General features: G+C 48.4%; 1 pseudogene; it reads left to right on the forward strand.

Annotated features, from left to right (window-relative positions):
* LOC135506227 (ryanodine receptor 3-like) overlaps positions 1-25,839 on the forward strand; it is a 250,423-nt pseudogene that overhangs the window by 146,378 nt on the left and 78,206 nt on the right.

Here is a 25,839-nt window from a genome sequence, read left to right on the forward strand (position 1 = left end):
GATAACACACACTCTTGGTATCTCCTCTCAGCCAACCTGAAGGAGTTGATCAGCCAGACCATGGCGAGCTGGGCTCAGGAGTGCAGCATCCAGGACCCAGAGCTGGTTCGTGTGATGTTCAGCCTGCTGAGACGTCAGTATGACGGCATCGGAGCGCTGCTCAGGGCCATGAGGAAGAGTACGTACTGTCCTAGAGTGGCTCCCAGACCCAGTCTGATGTGTGGAGCGTATTGTCCAGTCTTAACTCTCTGGGTTGTGGTTTTAGTATTTTGTTGTTCATCTTTCATTCCTTCAATTGCAATTAAAGATGGACATAGTCATAGAGATTGAAAATCTCATTTTTGGACCATTACTTGTACCAGGTTACACCATCTCTGCTGTGTCAGTATAGAACTGTCCAGTTTAACTATAGTCTCTTACCATTACCAGGTTACACCATCTCTGCTGTGTCAGTACAGGACTGTCCAGTTTAACTTTAGTCTCTTACCATTACCAGGTTACACCATCTCTGCTGTGTCAGTACAGGACTGTGTCAACCTCCTGGCCTCTCTGGGCCAGATCAGATCACTGCTGTCTGTACGCATGGGGAAAGAAGAGGAGAAACTGATGATCGACGGACTGGGGTGAGAGGGAGAGGGAAAGTGTGTGTGTGTTCTCTGTACGCATGGGGAAAGAAGAGGAGAAACTGATGATCGACGGACTGGGGTGAGAGGGAGAGGGAAAGTGTGTGTGTGTTCTCTGTACGCATGGGGAAAGAAGAGGAGAAACTGATGATCGACGGACTGGGGTGAGAGGGAGAGGGAAAGTGTGTGTGTGTTCTCTGTACGCATGGGGAAAGAAGAGGAGAAACTGATGATCGACGGACTGGGGTGAGAGGGAGAGGGAAAGTGTGCGTGTGTTCTCTGTACGCATGGGGAAAGAAGAGGAGAAACTGATGATCGACGGACTGGGGTGAGAGGGAAAGTGTGTGTGTGTTCTCTGTACGCATGGGGAAAGAAGAGGAGAAACTGATGATCGACGGACTGGGGTGAGAGGGAGAGGGAAAGTGTGTGTGTGTTCTCTGTACGCATGGGGAAAGAAGAGGAGAAACTGATGATCGACGGACTGGGGTGAGAGATTACTCCTGTGTGTGCACTTGCTTGCGTGGGTGTGATATTAGCACAGAGTTTCTAAGCCCAGAGGCTTCTGGTAACTCTTGCGAAACAGACCAATCGGACCAGGCCGTAGTTTGGGGTTTGACAAGTGAAACATTCTTCGTTAGTTGTTAATTTTCTAGAAATGTAAAGACACAAGCTTGATTTGAGCCGATGTCTGAAGTAGTTGAACATGTTATTACTCCAACCTCGCGCAACTGACAGACGTTTTAATTTGAGTAAAAGAAAACAAACTTTATATCGAAAAGCCTTTTCATTTGACGGCTCTGCACACGCGCAGTTCGGCGCCCGTTAGACCCAATGACGCGTGAGGTTAGCTAGCCAACATCTCCATGACAACGCCTACAAGTATGATCTGGGATTTCCATTGGAGAAGCAGTTTCTGCCCATCTTCACACTGCACTGTCTCTGATATTACTGTATGTTATCTATTCACAAACGAGGTTGCTGTTTAATCTTCTTTAATTCCAGGGCCCCCCCCCCTCGACAAAAAGGTTTCTAACTCAGGGGTCTTTTCCCGGTTTAAATAAAGGTTAACTACAATTCATCAAACAGCTGTTAGCTGAGATAATGAACTACAGCATGTCTGGCTCCACATACAATTACCTTTATATCTCTAACCTTTGACCCCTCTGTGTTTACAGTGACATCATGAACAACAAGGTGTTCTACCAGCACCCCAACCTGATGAGGGTTCTGGGGATGCATGAGACTGTCATGGAGGTGATGGTTAACGTGCTGGGAGGAGACAAGTCACAGGTACTGGACTTTATAAAACATATAGATAGAAGTTTCACTCTTCTCTCCTTGTGGTGAGTCACCACTGATGTTTCGGCACACAGTTCTCCATCGGTTTTAAACTCTTTAATGACCCCTTGCTTTGCAGGTTAGAAAAAGCATCTTTTAGGAAATATATATTTTTAAATGTATTTAGGTTGTGTAATAAGACTGCTATATGTTTGGGTAGGATCCAAGTAGATCCAAGTAGCTCTGCTGTAAACAGCCATACAGGCGCTGTGCTGTAAGGACTACCTGTAATGTAAAGCAGGTGCCAGGAAAATTCATCTGTTACAAGGGATCCTACCAGGGATCCTCCCAACAAGGGATCCTACCAGGGATCCTCCCAACAAGGGATCCTACCAGGGATCCTCCCAACAAGGGATCCTACCAGGGATCCTCCCAACAAGGGATCCTACCAGGGGTTCTACTGTACCAACAAGGGATCCTACCAGGGATCCTCCCAACAAAGGATCCTACCGGGGATCCTCCCAACAAGGGATCCTACCAGGGATCCTCCCAACAAGGGATCCTACCAGGGATCCTCCCAACAAGGGATCCTACCAGGGGTTCTACTGTACCAACAAGGGATCCTCCCAGTGATCCTCCAAAAACAAGTGATTCTAACAGGGATCCTCTCCAACAAGGGATCCTACCAGGGATCCTCCCAACAAGGGATCCTACCAGGGATCCTCCCAACAAGGGATCCTACTGGTGATCCTCCCAACAAGGGATCCTACCGGGGATCCTCCCAACAAGGGATCCTACCAGGGATCCTCCCAACAAGGGATCCTCCCAGTGATCCTCCAAAAACAAGGGATCCTACCAGGGATCCTCCCAACAAGGGATCCTACCAGGGATCCTCCCAACAAGGGATCCTACCGGGGATCCTCCCAACAAGGGATCCTACCAGGGATCCTCCCAACAAGGGATCCTACCGGGGATCCTCCCAACAAGGGATCCTACCGGGGATCCTCCCAACAAGGGATCCTACCGGGGATCCTCCCAACAAGGGATCCTACCAGGGGTTCTACTGTACCAACAAGGGATCCTCCCAGGGATCCTCCCAACAAGGGATCCTACCAGGGATCCTCCCAACAAGGGATCCTACCAGGGATCCTCCCAACAAGGGATCCTACCAGGGATCCTCCCAACAAGGGATCCTGCCAGGGATCCTCTCCAACAAGGGATCCTGCTAGGGGTTCTACTGTACCAACAAGGGATCCTCCCAGTGATCCTCCCCAACAAGGGATCCTACCAGGGATCCTCCCAACAAGGGATCCTCCCAGTGATCCTCCAAAAACAAGGGATCCTACCAGGGATCCTCCCAACAAGGGATCCTACCAGGGATCCTCCCAACAAGGGATCCTACCAGGGATCCTCCCAGGGATCCTCCCAACAAGGGATCCTACCAGGGGTTCTACTGTACCAACAAGGGATCCTCCCAGTGATCCTCCCCAACAGGGATCCTCCCAACAAGGGATCCTCCCAGTGATCCTCCAAAAACAAGGGATCCTACCAGGGATCCTCCCAACAAGGGATCCTACCAGGGATCCTCCCAACAAGGGATCCTACCAGGGGTTCTACTGTACCAACAAGGGATCCTCCCAGTGATCCTCCCCAACAAGGGATCTTACCAGGGATCCTCCCAACAAGGGATCCTACCAGGGGTTCTACTGTACCAACAAGGGATTGTACCTAACAAGGGATCCTACCAGGGGTTCTACTGTACCAACAAGGGATCCTCCTAGTGATCCTCCCCAACAAGTGATTCTACCAGGGATCCTCTCCAACAAGGGATGCTACCAGGGGTCCTACTATACAAACAAGGGATCCTACCAGGGATCCTCCCAACAAGGGATCCTACCAGGGGTTCTACTGTACCAACAAGGGATCCTACCAGGGATCTCCCAACAAGGGATCCTACCAGGGGTTCTACTGTACCAACAAGGGATCCTACCAGGGATCGTACCCAACAAGGGATCCTACCATGGGTCCTACTATACAAACAAGGGATCCTACCAGGTATCCTCCCCAACAAGGGATCCTACCAGGGGTTCTACTGTACCAACAAGGGATCCTCCCAGTGATCCTCCCCAACAAGGGATCTTACCAGGGATCCTCCCAACAAGGGATCCTACCAGGGGTTCTACTGTACCAACAAGGGATTGTACCTAACAAGAGATCCTACCAGGGATCCTCCTAACAAGGGATCCTACCAGGGGTTCTACTGTACCAACAAGGGATTCTCCTAGTGATCCTCCCCAACAAGTGATTCTACCAGGGATCCTCTCCAACAAGGGATTCTAACAGGGATCGTTTCCAACAAGGGATGCTACCAGGGGTTCTACTGTACCAACAAGGGATCCTACCAGGGATCATACCCAACAAGGGATCCTACCAGGGGTTCTACTGTACCAACAAGGGATTGTACCAGGGATCGTACCCAACAAGGGATCCTACCAGGGGTCCTACTATACAAACAAGGGATCCTACCAGGTATCCTCCCCAACAAGGGATCCTACCAGGGGTTCTACTGTACCAACAAAGGATCCTACCAGGGGTCCTACTGTACCAACAAAGGATCCTCCCAACAAGGGATCCTACCAGAGATACTGCCAGGGATCCTTCCCATTAGGAATCCTACCTGGGATCCTCCCCAAGAAGGGATCCTACCAGAGATTCTACCCATAAGGGATCCTACCAACAACTAACCACTCAGTAACCAGAGAGGGAATTGTAGGTTCAGGGGTTGTAAGGGCTAGGGAGGCTAGAGAGAGGAGGAGGGGAGATTAGGGAGAGGTGGGGAGTAGAGGAGTGGGAGAGACGTAGGGCAGGAGAGGGTTGGGGGGGTACAGGTCAGGTAGAGTGAGGTGGGGAGTAGAGGAGTGGGGGAGATGTAGGGCAGGAGATGGTTGGGGGGGGTACAGGTCAGGTAGAGTGAAGTGGGGAGTAGAGTACTATGCCAGTCCTCATGCCAGTCCTTTTACGGGGGTGCTGGAAGACTGGGGTATGATTGAAACGTGTCTGCTTGGCAATCTCATTAGTCAGTAACAGTAACATTGATTCCTACACGGTTTGGCCAACATCTGGTATGTTCCAGTCACTTCCAGTGCCGTGTGTGTGTGTGTGTGTGTGTGTGTGTGTGTGTGTGTGTGTGTGTGTGTGTGTGTGTGTGTGTGTGTGTGTGTGTGTGTGTGTCAGTGTGTGTGTGTGTCAGATGTACAGTTCTTACTGACAGACTGTCTTGTTGTCAATGATCATTTCAGCAGCTGTTTTTGATTCAGTAACATGACACAAGCAAGCTCCATACCCACTTAGGTCATAGTTCTCACTTGAGATCTGTCAATCTCAAACTAACACGATATCCATCTTGGTAATTCTCTTGGACAAATCTAAAAAAATAAATAAATAAATCAGTCTACTACAATATATTTGATGTATGTGATATTTTTTATGTGATGTCATGTGATATATTAATAATATATTTAAATGTCACAACCGTTTTCCATTTCTCCTACAGGAGATAGCGTTTCCAAAGATGGTTGCCAGTTGCTGTCGGTTCCTGTGTTACTTCTGTCGTATCAGCCGACAGAACCAGAAGGCCATGTTCGACCATCTGAGTTATCTCCTGGAGAACAGCTCCGTCGGACTGGGTGGGTAGGGAGGGAGGGAGGGAGGGAGGGAGGGAGGGTGGGAGGGAGGGTGGGTAGAGAGGGAGGGAGGGATGGAGGGGGACCCCAGCAGCCTACTGGAGAACAGCTCCGGGACTGGGTGGGTAGGGAGGGAGGGAGGGAGGGAGGGAGGGAGGGAGGGAGGGAGGGAGGGAGGGAGGGAGGGAGGGAGGGAGGGAGAGGGGGAGAGAAGTTTGGGTATTGGGAGATGTGGAGACACTGCCCCCTGCTGGTAGTAAGGGAGAGTTTGCATACAGGAGTAATTATGACCATACTACCACAATCACAGCTTAGACACTCAAGGTTCCCAGGATGGTCTGATGCCTGCGTGTCTGATATTTCAGACACAAGGAAATATCTTCTCTACCCAAGATGCATGGTTGTAGTTGAATCAGTGACTCGTGTGGAACTATTTGGACCGTTGTGTTGATGTGTTTCTCCCCCAGCCTCCCCAGCCATGAGGGGTTCTACTCCCCTGGACGTAGCAGCGTCTTCAGTGATGGACAACAACAGCCTGGCCCTCGCTCTGGAGGAGCCTGACCTTGAGAAGGTAGGAGACACGCTGTCTGTCACTCTGCCCCATTATATAATAACAACAACAGCCTGGCCCTCGCTCTGGAGGAGCCTGACCTTGAGAAGGAGGAGACACGCTGTCTGTCACTCTGCCCCATTATATAATAACAACAACAGCCTGGCCCTCGCTCTGGAGGAGCCTGACCTTGAGAAGGTAGGAGACACGCTGTCTGTCACTCTGCCCCATTATATAATAACAACAACAGCCTGGCCCTCGCTCTGGAGGAGCCTGACCTTGAGAAGGTAGGAGACACGCTGTCTGTCACTCTGCCCCATTATATAATAACAACAACAGCCTGGCCCTCGCTCTGGAGGAGCCTGACCTTGAGAAGGTAGGAGACACGCTGTCTGTCACTCTGCCCCATTATATAATAACAACAACAGCCTGGCCCTCGCTCTGGAGGAGCCTGACCTTGAGAAGGTAGGAGACACGCTGTCTGTCACTCTGCCCCATTATATAATAACAACAACAGCCTGGCCCTCGCTCTGGAGGAGCCTGACCTTGAGAAGGTAGGAGACACGCTGTCTGTCACTCTGCCCCATTATATAATAACAACAACAGCCTGGCCCTCGCTCTGGAGGAGCCTGACCTTGAGAAGGTAGGAGACACGCTGTCTGTCACTCTGCCCCATTATATAATAACAACAACAGCCTGGCCCTCGCTCTGGAGGAGCCTGACCTTGAGAAGGTAGGAGACACGCTGTCTGTCACTCTGCCCCATTATATAATAACAACAACAGCCTGGCCCTCGCTCTGGAGGAGCCTGACCTTGAGAAGGTAGGAGACACGCTGTCTGTCACTCTGCCCCATTATATAATAACAACAACAGCCTGGCCCTCGCTCTGGAGGAGCCTGACCTTGAGAAGGTAGGAGACACGCTGTCTGTCACTCTGCCCCATTATATAATAACAACAACAGCCTGGCCCTCGCTCTGGAGGAGCCTGACCTTGAGAAGGTAGGAGACACGCTGTCTGTCACTCTGCCCTATTATATAATAACAACAACAGCGTGGCCCTCGCTCTGGAGGAGCCTGACCTTGAGAAGGTAGGAGACACGCTGTCTGTCACTCTGCCCCATTATATAATAACAACAACAGCCTGGCCCTCGCTCTGGAGGAGCCTGACCTTGAGAAGGTAGGAGACACGCTGTCTGTCACTCTGCCCCATTATATAATAACAACAACAGCCTGGCCCTCGCTCTGGAGGAGCCTGACCTTGAGAAGGTAGGAGACACGCTGTCTGTCACTCTGCCCCATTATATAATAACAACAACAGCCTGGCCCTCGCTCTGGAGGAGCCTGACCTTGAGAAGGTAGGAGACACGCTGTCTGTCACTCTGCCCCATTATATAATAACAACAACAGCGTGGCCCTCGCTCTGGAGGAGCCTGACCTTGAGAAGGTAGGAGACACGCTGTCTGTCACTCTGCCCCATTATATAATAACAACAACAGCCTGGCCCTCGCTCTGGAGGAGCCTGACCTTGAGAAGGTAGGAGACACGCTGTCTGTCACTCTGCCCCATTATATAATAACAACAACAGCGTGGCCCTCGCTCTGGAGGAGCCTGACCTTGAGAAGGTAGGAGACACGCTGTCTGTCACTCTGCCCCATTATATAATAACAACAACAGCCTGGCCCTCGCTCTGGAGGAGCCTGACCTTGAGAAGGTAGGAGACACGCTGTCTGTCACTCTGCCCCATTATATAATAACAACAACAGCCTGGCCCTCGCTCTGGAGGAGCCTGACCTTGAGAAGGTAGGAGACACGCTGTCTGTCACTCTGCCCCATTATATAATAACAACAACAGCCTGGCCCTCGCTCTGGAGGAGCCTGACCTTGAGAAGGTAGGAGACACGCTGTCTGTCACTCTGCCCCATTATATAATAACAACAACAGCCTGGCCCTCGCTCTGGAGGAGCCTGACCTTGAGAAGGTAGGAGACACGCTGTCTGTCACTCTGCCCCATTATATAATAACAACAACAGCCTGGCCCTCGCTCTGGAGGAGCCTGACCTTGAGAAGGTAGGAGACACGCTGTCTGTCACTCTGCCCCATTATATAATAACAACAACAGCCTGGCCCTCGCTCTGGAGGAGCCTGACCTTGAGAAGGTAGGAGACACGCTGTCTGTCACTCTGCCCCATTATATAATAACAACAACAGCCTGGCCCTCGCTCTGGAGGAGCCTGACCTTGAGAAGGTAGGAGACACGCTGTCTGTCACTCTGCCCCATTATATAATAACAACAACAGCCTGGCCCTCGCTCTGGAGGAGCCTGACCTTGAGAAGGTAGGAGACACGCTGTCTGTCACTCTGCCCCATTATATAATAACAACAACAGCCTGGCCCTCGCTCTGGAGGAGCCTGACCTTGAGAAGGTAGGAGACACGCTGTCTGTCACTCTGCCCCATTATATAATAACAACAACAGCCTGGCCCTCGCTCTGGAGGAGCCTGACCTTGAGAAGGTAGGAGACACGCTGTCTGTCACTCTGCCCCATTATATAATAACAACAACAGCGTGGCCCTCGCTCTGGAGGAGCCTGACCTTGAGAAGGTAGGAGACACGCTGTCTGTCACTCTGCCCCATTATATAATAACAACAACAGCGTGGCCCTCGCTCTGGAGGAGCCTGACCTTGAGAAGGTAGGAGACACGCTGTCTGTCACTCTGCCCCATTATATAATAACAACAACAGCCTGGCCCTCGCTCTGGAGGAGCCTGACCTTGAGAAGGTAGGAGACACGCTGTCTGTCACTCTGCCCCATTATATAATACACATCCTGACCTTGAGAAGATTAGACGCACACACATCTCCTATCACTGCATGTCACATCACATAATACCCAGCTACCCCTCTACTGCATATCACATCACATAATACCCAGCTACCCCTCTACTACATGTCACATCACATAATACCCAGCTACCCCTCTACTACATATCACATCACATAATACCCAGCTACCCCTCTACTACATGTCACATCACATAATACCCAGCTACCCCTCTACTACATGTCACATCACATAATACCCAGCTACCCCTCTACTACATATCACATCACATAATACCCAGCTACCCCTCTACTACATGTCACATCACATAATACCCAGCTACCCCTCTACTACATATCACATCACATAATACCCAGCTACCCCTCTACTACATGTCACATCACATAATACCCAGCTACCCCTCTACTACATGTCACATCACATAATACCCAGCTACCCCTCTACTACATATCACATCACATAATACCCAGCTACCCCTCTACTACATATCACATCACATAATACCCAGCTACCCCTCTACTACATGTCACATCACATAATACCCAGCTACCCCTCTACTACATGTCACATCACATAATACCCAGCTACCCCTCTACTACATATCACATCACATAATACCCAGCTACCCCTCTACTACATGTCACATCACATAATACCCAGCTACCCCTCTACTACATGTCACATCACATAATACCCAGCTACCCCTCTACTGCATGTCACATCACATAATACCCAGCTACCCCTCTACTGCATGTCACATCACATAATACCCAGCTACCACTCTACTACATGCCACATCACATAATACCCAGCTACCCCTCTACTGCATATCACATCACATAATACCCAGCTACCCCTCTACTGCATGTCACATCACATCACATAATACCCAGCTACCCCTCTACTACATGTCACATCACATAATACCCAGCTACCCCTCTACTACATGTCACATCACATAATACCCAGCTACCCCTCTACTACATGTCACATCACATAATACCCAGCTACCCCTCTACTGCATGTCACATCACATAATACCCAGCTACCCCTCTACTACATGTCACATCACATAATACCCGGCTACCCCTCTACTACATGTCACATCACATAATACCCAGCTACCCCTCTACTGCATGTCACATCACATAATACCCAGCTACCCCTCTACTGCATATCACATCACATCACATAATACCCAGCTACCCCTCTACTACATGTCACATCACATAATACCCAGCTACCCCTCTACTACATGTCACATCACATAATACCCAGCTACCCCTCTACTGCATGTCACATCACATAATACCCAGCTACCCCTCTACTGCATATCACATCACATCACATAATACCCAGCTACCCCTCTACTACATGTCACATCACATGATACCCAGCTACCCCTCTACTACATGTCACATCACATAATACCCAGCTACCCCTCTACTACATGTCACATCACATAATACCCAGCTACCCCTCTACTGCATATCACATCACATCACATAATACCCAGCTACCCCTCTACTACATGTCACATCACATAATACCCAGCTACCCCTCTACTACATGTCACATCACATAATACCCAGCTACCCCTCTACTGCATGTCACATCACATAATACCCAGCTACCCCTCTACTGCATGTCACATCACATAATACCCAGCTACCACTCTACTACATGCCACATCACATAATACCCAGCTACCCCTCTACTGCATATCACATCACATAATACCCAGCTACCCCTCTACTGCATGTCACATCACATCACATAATACCCAGCTACCCCTCTACTACATGTCACATCACATAATACCCAGCTACCCCTCTACTACATGTCACATCACATAATACCCAGCTACCCCTCTACTACATGTCACATCACATAATACCCAGCTACCCCTCTACTGCATGTCACATCACATAATACCCAGCTACCCCTCTACTACATGTCACATCACATAATACCCGGCTACCCCTCTACTACATGTCACATCACATAATACCCAGCTACCCCTCTACTGCATGTCACATCACATAATACCCAGCTACCCCTCTACTGCATATCACATCACATCACATAATACCCAGCTACCCCTCTACTACATGTCACATCACATAATACCCAGCTACCCCTCTACTACATGTCACATCACATAATACCCAGCTACCCCTCTACTGCATGTCACATCACATAATACCCAGCTACCCCTCTACTGCATATCACATCACATCACATAATACCCAGCTACCCCTCTACTACATGTCACATCACATGATACCCAGCTACCCCTCTACTACATGTCACATCACATAATACCCAGCTACCCCTCTACTACATGTCACATCACATAATACCCAGCTACCCCTCTACTGCATATCACATCACATCACATAATTCCCAGCTACCCCTCTACTACATGTCACATCACATAATACCCAGCTACCCCTCTACTACATGTCACATCACATAATACCCAGCTACCCCTCTACTACATATCACATCACATCACATAATACCCAGCTACCCCTCTACTACATGTCACATCACATGATACCCAGCTGCCCCTCTACTACATGTCACATCACATGATACCCAGCTGCCCCTCTACTACATGTCACATCACATGATACCCAGCTGCCCCTCTACTACACGTCACATCACATGATACCCAGCTACCCCTCTACTACATGTCACATCACATAATACCCAGCTACCCCTCTACTGCATATCACATCACATAATACCCAGCTACCCCTCTACTACATGTCACATCACATAATACCCAGCTACCCCTCTACTGCATGTCACATCACATAATACCCAGCTACCCCTCTACTGCATATCACATCACATCACATCACATAATACCCAGCTACCCCTCTACTACATGTCACATCACATAATACCCAGCTGCCCCTCTACTACATGTCACATCACATAATACCCAGCTACCCCTCTACTACATATCACATCACATCACATAATACCCAACTACCCCTCTACTACATATCACATCACATCACATAATACCCAGCTACCCCTCTACTACATGTCACATCACATCACATAATACCCAGCTACCCCCTACTGCATGTCACATCACATAATACCCAGCTACCCCTCTACTGCATGTCACATCACATAATACCCAGCTACCCCTCTACTACATGTCACATCACATAATACCCAGCTGCCCCTCTACTACATGTCACATCACATAATACCCAGCCACCCCTCTACTGCATGTCACATCACATCACATAATACCCAGCTGCCCCTCTACTGCATGTCACATCACATAATACCCAGCTACCCCTCTACTGCATATCACATCACATAATACCCAGCTGCCCCTCTACTGCATGTCACATCACATAATACCCAGCCACCCCTCTACTACATATCACATCACATAATACCCAGCTACCCCTCTACTGCATATCACATCACATAATACCCAGCTGCCCCTCTACTGCATGTCACATCACATAATACCCAGCTACCCCTCTACTACATGTCACATCACATAATACCCAGCTACTCCTCTACTACATATCACATCACATAATACCCAGCTACCCCTCTACTACATGTCACATCACATAATACCCAGCTACCCCTCTACTACATGTCACATCACATAATACCCAGCTACCCCTCTACTACATGTCACATCACATAATACCCAGCTACCCCTCTACTACATGTCACATCACATAATACCCAGCTACCCCTCTACTGCATGTCACATCACATAATACCCAGCTACCCCTCTACTACATGTCACATCACATAATACCCGGCTACCCCTCTACTACATGTCACATCACATAATACCCAGCTACCCCTCTACTGCATGTCACATCACATAATACCCAGCTACCCCTCTACTGCATATCACATCACATCACATAATACCCAGCTACCCCTCTACTACATGTCACATCACATAATACCCAGCTACCCCTCTACTACATGTCACATCACATAATACCCAGCTACCCCTCTACTGCATGTCACATCACATAATACCCAGCTACCCCTCTACTGCATATCACATCACATCACATAATACCCAGCTACCCCTCTACTACATGTCACATCACATGATACCCAGCTACCCCTCTACTACATGTCACATCACATAATACCCAGCTACCCCTCTACTACATGTCACATCACATAATACCCAGCTACCCCTCTACTGCATATCACATCACATAATACCCAGCTACCCCTCTACTACATGTCACATCACATAATACCCAGCTACCCCTCTACTACATGTCACATCACATAATACCCAGCTACCCCTCTACTACATATCACATCACATCACATAATACCCAGCTACCCCTCTACTACATGTCACATCACATGATACCCAGCTGCCCCTCTACTACATGTCACATCACATGATACCCAGCTGCCCCTCTACTACATGTCACATCACATGATACCCAGCTGCCCCTCTACTACATGTCACATCACATGATACCCAGCTACCCCTCTACTACATGTCACATCACATAATACCCAGCTACCCCTCTACTGCATATCACATCACATAATACCCAGCTACCCCTCTACTACATGTCACATCACATAATACCCAGCTACCCCTCTACTGCATGTCACATCACATAATACCCAGCTACCCCTCTACTGCATATCACATCACATCACATCACATAATACCCAGCTACCCCTCTACTACATGTCACATCACATAATACCCAGCTGCCCCTCTACTACATGTCACATCACATAATACCCAGCTACCCCTCTACTACATATCACATCACATCACATAATACCCAACTACCCCTCTACTACATATCACATCACATCACATAATACCCAGCTACCCCTCTACTACATGTCACATCACATCACATAATACCCAGCTACCCCTCTACTGCATGTCACATCACATAATACCCAGCTACCCCTCTACTGCATGTCACATCACATAATACCCAGCTACCCCTCTACTACATGTCACATCACATAATACCCAGCTGCCCCTCTACTACATGTCACATCACATAATACCCAGCCACCCCTCTACTGCATGTCACATCACATCACATAATACCCAGCTGCCCCTCTACTGCATGTCACATCACATAATACCCAGCTACCCCTCTACTGCATATCACATCACATAATACCCAGCTGCCCCTCTACTGCATGTCACATCACATAATACCCAGCCACCCCTCTACTACATATCACATCACATAATACCCAGCTACCCCTCTACTGCATATCACATCACATAATACCCAGCTGCCCCTCTACTGCATGTCACATCACATAATACCCAGCTACCCCTCTACTACATGTCACATCACATAATACCCAGCTACTCCTCTACTACATATCACATCACATAATACCCAGCTACCCCTCTACTACATGTCACATCACATAATACCCAGCTACCCCTCTACTACATGTCACATCACATAATACCCAGCTACCCCTCTACTACATGTCACATCACATAATACCCAGCTACCCCTCTACTACATGTCACATCACATAATACCCAGCTACCCCTCTACTGCATATCACATCACATCACATCACATAATACCCAGCTACCCCTCTACTACATGTCACATCACATAATACCCAGCTGCCCCTCTACTACATGTCACATCACATCACATAATACCCAGCTACCCCTCTACTACATATCACATCACATCACATAATACCCAACTACCCCTCTACTACATATCACATCACATCACATAATACCCAGCTACCCCTCTACTACATGTCACATCACATAATACCCAGCTACCCCTCTACTACATGTCACATCACATAATACCCAGCTACCCCTCTACTACATGTCACATCACATAATACCCAGCTACCCCTCTACTGCATATCACATCACATCACATCACATAATACCCAGCTACCCCTCTACTACATGTCACATCACATAATACCCAGCTGCCCCTCTACTACATGTCACATCACATCACATAATACCCAGCTACCCCTCTACTACATATCACATCACATAATACCCAACTACCCCTCTACTACATATCACATCACATCACATAATACCCAGCTACCCCTCTACTACATGTCACATCACATCACATAATACCCAGCTACCCCTCTACTGCATGTCACATCACATAATACCCAGCTACCCCTCTACTGCATGTCACATCACATAATACCCAGCTACCCCTCTACTACATGTCACATCACATAATACCCAGCTGCCCCTCTACTACATGTCACATCACATAATACCCAGCCACCCCTCTACTGCATGTCACATCACATCACATAATACCCAGCTGCCCCTCTACTGCATGTCACATCACATAATACCCAGCTACCCCTCTACTGCATATCACATCACATAATACCCAGCTGCCCCTCTACTGCATGTCACATCACATAATACCCAGCCACCCCTCTACTACATATCACATCACATAATACCCAGCTACCCCTCTACTGCATATCACATCACATAATACCCAGCTGCCCCTCTACTGCATGTCACATCACATAATACCCAGCTACCCCTCTACTACATGTCACATCACATAATACCCAGCTACCCCTCTACTACATGTCACATCACATAATACCCAGCTGCCCCTCTACTACATGTCACATCACATAATACCCAGCTACCCCTCTACTACATATCACATCACATAATACCCAGCTACCCCTCTACTACATGTCACATCACATAATACCTAGCTACCCCTCTACTACATATCACATCACATAATACCCAGCTACCCCTCTACTACATGTCACATCACATAATACCCAGCTACCCCTCTACTACATGTCACATCACATAATACCCAGCTACCCCTCTACTACATGTCACATCACATAATACCTAGTTACCCTCTACTGCATGTCACATCACATAATACCCAGCTACCCCTCTACTACATGTCACATCACATAATACCCAGCTACCCCTCTACTACATGTCACATCACATAATACCCAGCTACCCCTCTACTACATGTCACATCACATAATACCCAGCTACCCCTCTACTACATGTCACATCACATTTGTTCAACTTGAACAGGCAGGCTGGAGTGTCAGTCCCTGACTCGGGCATGACTAACTCTTGAGTGATGAGTGCATTAAAACATTCAGCATGGACTCACTCAGGTGTGTGTTCCGTAGGTGGTGACCTACTTGGCAGGTTGTGGGCTGCAGAGCTGTGCCATGCTGCTGGCTAAAGGATACCCTGACATTGGCTGGAACCCCATAGAAGGAGAGAGATATCTGTCTTTCCTCCGCTTCGCTGTCTTCAGCAACGGTACGTTAGAGAGAGAGAGACAGAGAGAGAGACAGAGAGAGAGAGACAGAGAGAGAGACAGAGAGAGACAGAGAGAGAGACAGAGAGAGAGAGAGACAGAGAGAGAGAGAGAGAGACACAGAGAGAGACAGAGAGAGAGAGAGAGAGAGAGACAGAGAGGGAGCCAGAGAGAGGAGTTTTTATCTCTAGCTATGCTCTGAGCATGAAGTGGATAAGGAATTGGCCGTTTAACATATATCATCAACTTATTATCTCTCCCACTCCTTACCTCCCTCTCTCCCTCCCTCCCTCCCTCCCTCCCTCCAGGTGAGAGTGTGGAGGAGAACTCTAACACGGTGGTGAAACTGCTGATCAGGCGTCCCGAGTGTTTTGGTCCCGCTCTGAGGGGAGAGGGGGGCAACGGCCTGCTGGCGGCCATGTTGGAAGCCATTAAGATATCAGAGGACCCTGCTCTGGACCTGCCCTCTACAGCTGAAGGAGAACCTACTGGGTAACGACTCCCGTTCAACAAGATACAATGTCTTTACCACAAGGCCTCTATTCATTCTAATGAACATAACACTGTATATCGCCTCAGGGATTCACTAGCTAATGTTGAAGGGCTTTTGTTTTGCTGAACTTAAAGTCACACGAGGACAGGCATTTAGTTGAACACCTACGCTCTGGCATTAAGGTGTTGCCAGGGGTGTTTTGTTTTTTTGACCGTGACCAGTGAGACCTCCACATCCCTCTCTGCTTCCAGGTCTGGTGAGGAGGAAGAGGAAGAAGTGGTCCATACTGGGAACGCCATCATGTCCTTCTACTCTGCACTCATTGACCTGCTGGGACGCTGCGCTCCGGAGATGCATGTTGAGTGACATCATTATTATTGATCCTTTATTCCTCCCTGGTAGTCTCAGTGAGACGCCTGGCCCAAAACAACAGCATCCCTGGTAGTCTCAGTGAGACGCCTGGCCCAAAACAACAGCCTCCCTGGTAGTCTCAGTGAGACGCCTGGCCCAAAACAACAGCCTCCCTGGTAGTCTCAGTGAGACGCCTGGCCCAAAACAACAGCCTCCCTGGTAGTCTCAGTGAGACACCTGGCCCAAAACAACAGCCTCCCTGGCCCAAAAACAACAGCCTCCTGAGTAGTCTCAGTGAGACGCTCAGTGAGGCCCCAAAACAACAGCCTCCCTGGTAGAGTGAGACGCCTGGCCCAAAACAACAGCCTCCCTTATCATTAACGCCTAATCTCTCTTGTTCTCCCTGGTAGTCTCTGAGACCCCTTTCCAAAACAACAGCCTCCCTGGTAGTCTCTGAGACGCCTGGCCCAAAACAACTCCCCCTGGTAGTCCATGAGACGCCTGGCCCAAAACAACAGCCTCCCTCTCTCTCAGTGAGACGCCTGGCCCAAAACAACTCTCTCCCTGGTAGTCTCAGTGAGACGCTCTCCCTCTCAGCCTCCCTGGTAGTCTCTGAGACTCCTGGCCCAAAACAACTCTCTCTGGCCCAAAACAACAGCTTCCCTGGTAGTCTCAGTCCCTGGCCCAAAACAACAGCTTCCCTGGTAGTCTCAGCTGATGGCCCAAAACAAGGGTAAAGGCGAGGCCTTGCGTATCCGGCCCAAATCAACAGCTCCCTGGTTCCTCTACAGACCTGGTTGGCATCATCAGTATTCCAGTCTCAAGATGCCCATGGCCCAAAACAAAGCCTCCCTGGTAGGACCCAGTGAACATGGCCCAAAACATATTACTCAGTAGAATGTATTGGTTCTATGGCCCAGAACAGCCTCCCTGGTATCCTTAACGCCTGGCCCAAAATTTTGGTTGGATTTTAGTCTCTACCTCTTCCTCAAAACAACAGCCTCCCCTGGTAGTCTCTCCTGGCCCAAAACCTCCTCCTCTACCTCTTCCGCCTGGCTTCTCTACCTCCCTTCTTCGTCCTCCTCCTCCTCTTCTACCTCTTCCTCCTTTTCTACCTCTTCCTCTTCCTCCTCTACCTTTTCCTCCTTCCCTTCCTCATCCTCCTCCTCTTCTACCTCCTCCTCTACCTCTTCCTCCTTCTCTACCTCCTCTTCCTCCTCCTCCTCTACCTCTTCCTCTTTCTCTACCTCCTCCTCCTCTTCCTCCTCCTATACCTCCTCCTCCTATACCTCCTCCTCCTGCTCCTCCTCCTCCTCCTCCTCTCCTCCTCTTCCTCCTCTTCCTCCTCCTCCTCCTCCTCCACCCCCAGATGGTAGTGTGACAGAGCCAGACATGTCGGCTAGTTTCTGTCCGGACCACAAGGCCCCAATGGTGTTGTTCCTGGATCGTGTGTACGGCGTGGAGGACCAGAGCTTCCTGCTACACCTGTTGGAGGTGGGCTTCCTGCCTGACCTCCGTGCCTCTGCTTCCCTGGACACGGTGAGTAGAAGAGACCAATCAGTCAGTCAGTCAGTGAACCAGTCATTCAGTCAGTCAGTCAGTGAACCAGTCATTCAGTCAGTCAGTCAGTGCCCATCAGTCAGTCAGTGAACAGTTAGTCAGTTAGTGAACAGTTAGTCAGTAGAATGAACCAGTCAGTCAGTCAGTGAACCAGTCAGTCAGTCAGTCTTCAGTGAACCAGTCAGTCAGTCAGTCAGTGAACCAGTCAGTCAGTCAGTCAGTGAACCAGTTAGTGAACCAGTCAGTCAATCAGTCAGTGAACCAGTCAGTCAGTTAGTGAACCAGTCAGTCAGTCAGTGAACCAGTCAGTCAGTCAGTGAACCAGTCAGTCAGTCAGTCAGTCAGTCAGTCAGTGAACCAGTCAGTATTCTACCAGTGGACATGGTGAGTAGAGAGAGTCTCCTCTACCTCAGTCTCTTCCTCAGTAGTGTGACAGAGCCAGACATGTGGTCAGTCAGTCAGTCAATGAGAAAACACAGCAAACATTCACATATCAATCAACCAATCAATACATCTATTCATTCATCCTCTCCATAGCTTGTAATAACCTCTTGTATGTGTAAGCCAACATGTTTATCAAAGGTCTCTAATGACCACAGTAACAGAGTTGCTGAGTCGTGTGGGTAAATATTGGAGGACCAGAGCTTCCTTGTCCAAGTGGAATGGGTTCAATGTGAATCCATGTTAATCAAGTTCAATGTGGATCAATGTGAGACCAATCAGTCAGTCAGTCAGTGATCCAGTCATTCAAGCTCAATGTGGATCCATCAAAACAAGAAAAGTCTGTTTGATAAACCTTAGTTCAGTTTAGTCAGTCAGTGAACAAGTTAGTGAACAGTTCAGTCCCAGTCATCTGGTCCTGTGGGGGAACCAGTCAGTCAGCTGGCAGGAAACTGTGAACCAGCCATGGGAGACCAGTCAATCAGTCAGTGGAACCAGTCAGTCAGTGAACCTTCAGTCAGTCAGGGAGGGAGTCAGTCAGGAGGGAGTGAACCAGTCAGTCAGTCAGTGAACCAGTCAGCTGACAGTCCCCATTTATCTCAATGCCTGCTGAACCAGTCAGTCAGAGGTCAGTGAACCTCAGGGAGTAATGTCTAACACACAGTGAACCAGAAGTCAGTCCAGTGATTCATGGTTGTGTCTTGTCATGCCAGATTCTCTCTAATTGTTGTGTAACAGTGGTTAGTCAGTCACCAGTCGTTGGTCAGTCAGAGAGTTGTCAGTCAGTCAGGCTTTTCTTTCAGCCCAGCTCTAATGAATAGTTGTTAATCTGAACCGGGTCAGTTAGTCTATGTTGGAACCTGCTAGGTTGGGGAGGACAGGTAGCCTAGTGGTTTAGTTGGTCAGGTAGCCTAGTGGAAAAGAGGCAAACAGCCATAGTCAATCAACCAATCAATAGCATCTAGTTCATTCAGGGAGGTAGCCATAGTGGTTTAAGGCCTCTTGTATGTGGTTTAGAGGCAGTTAGCCTAGTGGTTTAATCAGAGGCAGGTAGCCTAGTGGTTTAGAGGCAAATAGCCTAGTGGTTTAGAGGAAGGAATCAGTGCTTTGAATCCATGGTAGCCTAGTTTAGAGGCAGGTAGCCTAGTGGTTGTGGAGGCAGGTCAAGCCTCAAGTGGATTTAGAGGCAAGAAAAGTGCTTTAGAGGCAGATAGCCTAGTTGGTTTAGGCAGGTAGCCTTAGTGGTTTAGAGGCAGGTCCCAGCCCAGTGGTCCTTGGGGCAGGTAGCCTAGTGGTTTAGAGGCAGGTAGCCTAGTAGTTTAGAGGCAGGGAGCCTAATGGTTTAGGGGCAGGTGGCCACAGTGGTTTAGAGGCAATGCCTGTGGTTTAGAGGCAGGTAGCCTAGGGATAATGTTAAGGAAGGTGGAAGAACTAGTCTTTTGAGGCAGGTAGCCTAGTGGTTTAGAGGCATAGCCGAGATGGTTTAGAGGCAGTTAGCCTAGTGGTTTAGAGGCAGGTAGCCTAGTGGTTTAGAGGCAGGTAGCCTAGTGGTTTAGAGGAAGGTAGCCTAATGTGTTTTAGAGGCAGGTAGCCTAGTGGTTAGAGGCAGGTAGCCTAGTGGGTTTAGAGGCAGGTAGCCTAGTGGTTTAGAGGCAGGTAGCCTAGTGCTTTAGAGGCAGGTAGCCTAGTGCTTTAGAGGCAGGTAGCCTAGTGGTTTAGAGGAAGGTAGCCTAGTGGTTTAGAGGCAGGTAGCCTAGTGGTTTAGAGGCAGGTAGCCTAGTAGTTTAGAGGCAGGTAGCCTAGTGGTTTAGGGGCAGGTGGCCAAGTGGTTTAGAGCGTTGGACTAGTAACCGAAAGTTTGCTAGATCGAATCCCCAAGCTGACAAGATAAAAAAAATAGTTTTTTAAAATAAAATAAAAATAAAAACCTATTACAGCCTGTAGATGTCCAGAATCAGTGGTTTGTGAGGATTATAGTTACATTGTAGTGATGCTTTAGGGAGAAACTCAGCATGAAACAACCAAGGAGTCAAGAGGTCAAGTGTTGGGGTTGACCTCTGGTCTATCCACTGTCATTCACTAACATGTCTGTCTGTTGACCTCTGGTCTATCCACTGTCATTCACTAACATGTCTGTCTGTTGACCTCTGGTCTATCCACTGTCATTCACTGACATGTCTGTCTGTTGACCTCTGGTCTATCCACTGTCATTCACTAACATGTCTGTCTGTTGACTGTCATTCACTGACATGTCTGTCTATCCACTGTCATTCACTAACATGTCTGTCTGTTGACCTCTGGTCTATCCACTGTCATTCACTAACATGTCTGCCTGTCCTCTGGCCTGTAGGATGTGCTAAGCACCACAGAGACAGCTCTGGCCATGAACAGGTACATTGGTTCGGCCCTGCTTCCCCTGCTGACCAGGTGTGCTGGCCACTTCTCGGGCACGGAGCACTACGCGGCGCTCATCGACTCTACCCTCCACACTATCTATCGGCTGTCCAAGGGACGCTCCCTCACCAAGGCCCAGAGAGACTCTATCGAGGAGTGTCTGCTTGCCATCTGCAAGTAAGAACTAACACAGACTAGCACCATGTTATAAACCTCTAAGGCTCTGTTGATGCCCTGGGCTCTGCTGTAACTGTTGTGTTGTCATGACAACGATCAGCCAATCTGTAGCTGCGGTGTTGTCATGACAATGACCAACCAATCTGTAACTGTGGTGTTGTCATGACAATGACCAACCAATCTGTAACGTTGGTGTTGTCATGACAATGACCAACCAATCTGTAACTGTGGTGTTGTCATGACAATGACCAACCAATTTGTAACTGTGGTGTTGTCATGACAATGACCAACCAATCTGTAACTGTGGTGTTGTTATGACAATGACCAACCAATCTGTAACTGTGGTAGCTTTATAGCAGAGCTTTCACAAAAAAAATGTTTTTCCAGTCGAAGTCGGAGTATTCAGGGCTTAGTCCCTGATGCTGGGAATCTTCCAACTGGGAATTTTGTAAAAGTTACTGACACTTTCAACCCTAGTTAGAGCCTTATATTCCAACCTGAGATATGTTTGTATTTGACTGTGTGTCAATCACAGCTCTCTCTTCCCCCTGCTGCCCTACAGACACCTACGCCCTTCCATGATGCAGCAGCTGCTGAGACGTCTGGTGTTCGATGTTCCCCTGCTGACAGAGTACTGCAAGATGCCACTCAGGGTAAGATCCCATTCTCACAGAGTACTGCATGATGCCACTCAGGGTAAGATCCCATTCTCACAGAGTACTGCAAGATGCCACTCAGGGTAAGATCCCATTCTCACAGAGTACTGCAAGATGCCACTCAGGGTAAGATCCCATTCTCGCAGAGTACTGCAAGATGCCACTCAGGGTAAGATCCCATTCTCACAGAGTACTGCAAGATGCCACTCAGGGTAAGATCCCATTCTCACAGAGTACTGCAAGATGCCACTCAGGGTAAGATCCCATTCTCACAGAGTACTGCAAGATGCCACTCAGGGTAAGATCCCATTCTCACAGAGTACTGTAAGATGCCACTCAGGGTAAGATCCCATTCTCACAGAGTACTGCAAGATGCCACTCAGGGTAAGATCCCATTCTCACAGAGTACTGCAAGATGCCACTCAGGGTAAGATCCCATTCTCACAGAGTACTGCAAGATGCCACTCAGGGTAAGATCCCATTCTCACAGAGTACTGCAAGATGCCACTCAGGGTAAGATCCCATTCTCACAGAGTACTGCAAGATGCCACTCAGGGTAAGATCCCATTCTCACAGAGTACTGCAAGATGCCACTCAGGGTAAGATCCCATTCTCACAGAGTACTGCAAGATGCCACTCAGGGTAAGATATCCCCTTCTCCGTGTGATGCAAGAATGACCAAAAGAACAGTTTGTGATCCCATTCTCACAGAGGAACTGTTTAAAGATGCAAGCTGTCAGGGTTCATCCCATTCTCTAATACAGAGTACTGAAGATGCACAGCTCAGGGTAAGATCCCATATCATTACCCTGGTTTACATCAGCACTGAGCTGCTATATCTATCATCGAGGGGACCTGAGGGTTTGTCAACACTAGTCAACTGTTGTCTCTTTGTGTTTCCTCCAGCTGTTGACTGAACACTATGAGCAGAGCTGGAAGTACTACTGTCTTCCTCGGGGCTGGGGAGCTGCTGGCATGGCCTCAGAGGAAGAACTGCTGCTCACCAAGAAACTCTTCTGGGGAATATTGACTCGCTCTCAACGGTACAGATGGACCCACTGTTATGTGTAGCCTACAGACCCTGTGTTGTTCCTCAGCTCTGCTTTAATAGGATGCTAGTGAAGGCAAGATGTTACAGTAAGTGACTTTACGCCCGACTGACTTGCATCTAGGTAACAGATTCCTGGTAGTGTGAGTGTTCTAGGTAACAGATTCCTGGTAGTGTGAGTGTCTCTCTAGGTAACAGATTCCTGGTAGTGTGAGTGTCTCTAGGTAACAGATTCCTGGTAGTGTGAGTGTCTCTCTAGGTAACAGATTCCTGGTAGTGTGAGTGCCACTCTAGGTAACAGATTCCCATGAGTGTCTCTTGGTAACAGATTCCTGGTAGTGTGAGTCTCTAGGTAACAGATTCCTGGTAGTGTGTGTCTCTCTAGGTAACAGATTCCTGCAAGTGTGAGTCTCTCTAGGTAACAGATTCCTGGAGTGTGAGTGTCTCTCTAGGTAACAGATTCCTGGTAGTGTTCTCTCTAGGTAACAGATGCCCTGGTAGTGTGAGTGTCTCTCTAGGTAACAGATTCCTGGTAGTGTGAGTGTCTCTCTAGGTAACAGATTCCTGGTAGCAAGAGTGTCTCTCTAGGTAACAGATTCCTGGTACAGAGTCTCTAGGTAACAGATTCCTGGTAGTGTAAGTGTCATTCTAGGTAACAGATTCCTGGTAGTGTGAGTGTCTCTAGGTAACAGATTCCTGGTAGTGTGAGTGTCTCTAGGTAACAGATTCCTGGTAGTGTGAGTGTCTCTCTAGGTAACAGATTCCTGGTAGTGTGAGTGTCTCTAGGTAACAGATTCCTGGTAGTGTGAGTGTCTCTAGGGTAACAGATTCCCTTCTACAGAGTCTCTAGGTAACAGATTCCTGGTAGTGTGAGTGTCTCTCTAGGTAACAGATTCCTGTGATAGTGTGAGTGTCTCTCTAGGTAACAGATTCCTGGTAGTGTGAGTGTCTCTCTAGGTAACAGATTCCTGGTACTGTGAGTGTCTCTAGGTAACAGATTCTGGTAGTGTGAGTGTCTCTAGGTAACAGATTCCTGGTAGTGTGAGTGTCTCTAGGTAACAGATTCCTGGTACTGTGAGTACTCTCTAGGTAACAGATTCCTGTAGTGTGAGTGTCTCTCTAGGTAACAGATTCCTGTAGTGTTTGTCTCACTAGGTAACAGATTCCTGGTAGTGTGAGTGTCTCTTAGGTAACAGATTCCTGGTAGTGTGAGTGTCTCTCTAGGTAACAGATTCCTGGTAGTGTGAGTCTCTCTAGGTAACAGATTCCTGGTAGTGTGAGTGTCTCTCTAGGTAACAGATTCCAGTAGTGTGACTCTCTCACCAGGAAACAGATTCCTGGTAGTGTGAGTGTCTCTCTAGGTAACAGTTTCCTGGTAGTGTGAGTGTCTCTAGGTAACAGATTCCTGGTAGTGTGTGTCTCTCTAGGTAACAGATTCCTGGTAGTGAGTCTCTCTAGGTAACAGATTCCTGGTAGTGTGTGTCTCTCTAGGTAACAGATTCCTGGTAGTGTGAGTTTCTCTAGGTAACAGATTCCTGGTACTGTGAGTGTCTCTAGGTAACAGATTCCTGGTACTGTGAGTGTCTCTCTAGGTAACAGATTCCTGGTAGTGTGAGTGTCTCTAGGTAACAGATTCCTGGTAGTGTGTGTCTCTCTAGGTAACAGATTCCTGGTAGTGTGAGTGTCTCTCTAGGTAACAGATTCCTGGTAGTGTGTGTCTCTCTAGGTAACAGATTCCTGGTAGTGTGAGTGTCTCTAGGTAACAGATTCCTGGTAGTGTGAGTGTCTCTCTAGGTAACAGATTCCTGGTAGTGTGAGTGTCTCTAGGTAACAGATTCCTGGTAGTATGAGTGTCTCTCTAGGTAACAGATTCCTGGTAGTGTGAGTGTCTCTAGGTAACAGATTCCTGGTAGTGTGAGTGTCTCTCTAGGTAACAGATTCCTGGTAGTGTGAGTGTCTCTAGGTAACAGATTCCTGGTAGTGTGAGTGTCTCTAGGTAACAGATTCCTGGTAGTGTGAGTCTCTCTAGGTAACAGATTCCTGGTAGTGTGAGTGTCTCTCTAGGTAACAGATTCCTGGTAGTGTGAGTCTCTAGGTAACAGATTCCTGGTAGTGTGAGTGTCTCTCTAGGTAACAGATTCCTGGTAGTGTGAGTCTCTAGGTAACAGATTCCTGGTAGTGTGAGTCTCTAGGTAACAGATTCCTGGTAGTGTGAGTGTCTCTCTAGGTAACAGATTCCTGGTAGTGTGAGTGTCTCTCTAGGTAACAGATTCCTGGTAGTGTGAGTGTCACTCTTGGTAATAGATTCATGGTAGTATGAATGAGAGAGAGAATGAGAGAGAGAGAGAAACACAGTGGAAGAGGACTGTGAACCGAGCTGGAGTGTCGCTGAAATAT

Source organism: Oncorhynchus masou, chromosome 19 (genome assembly GCF_036934945.1).
Source record: "Oncorhynchus masou masou isolate Uvic2021 chromosome 19, UVic_Omas_1.1, whole genome shotgun sequence".
Classification (NCBI taxonomy): Eukaryota; Metazoa; Chordata; class Actinopteri; order Salmoniformes; family Salmonidae; genus Oncorhynchus; species Oncorhynchus masou.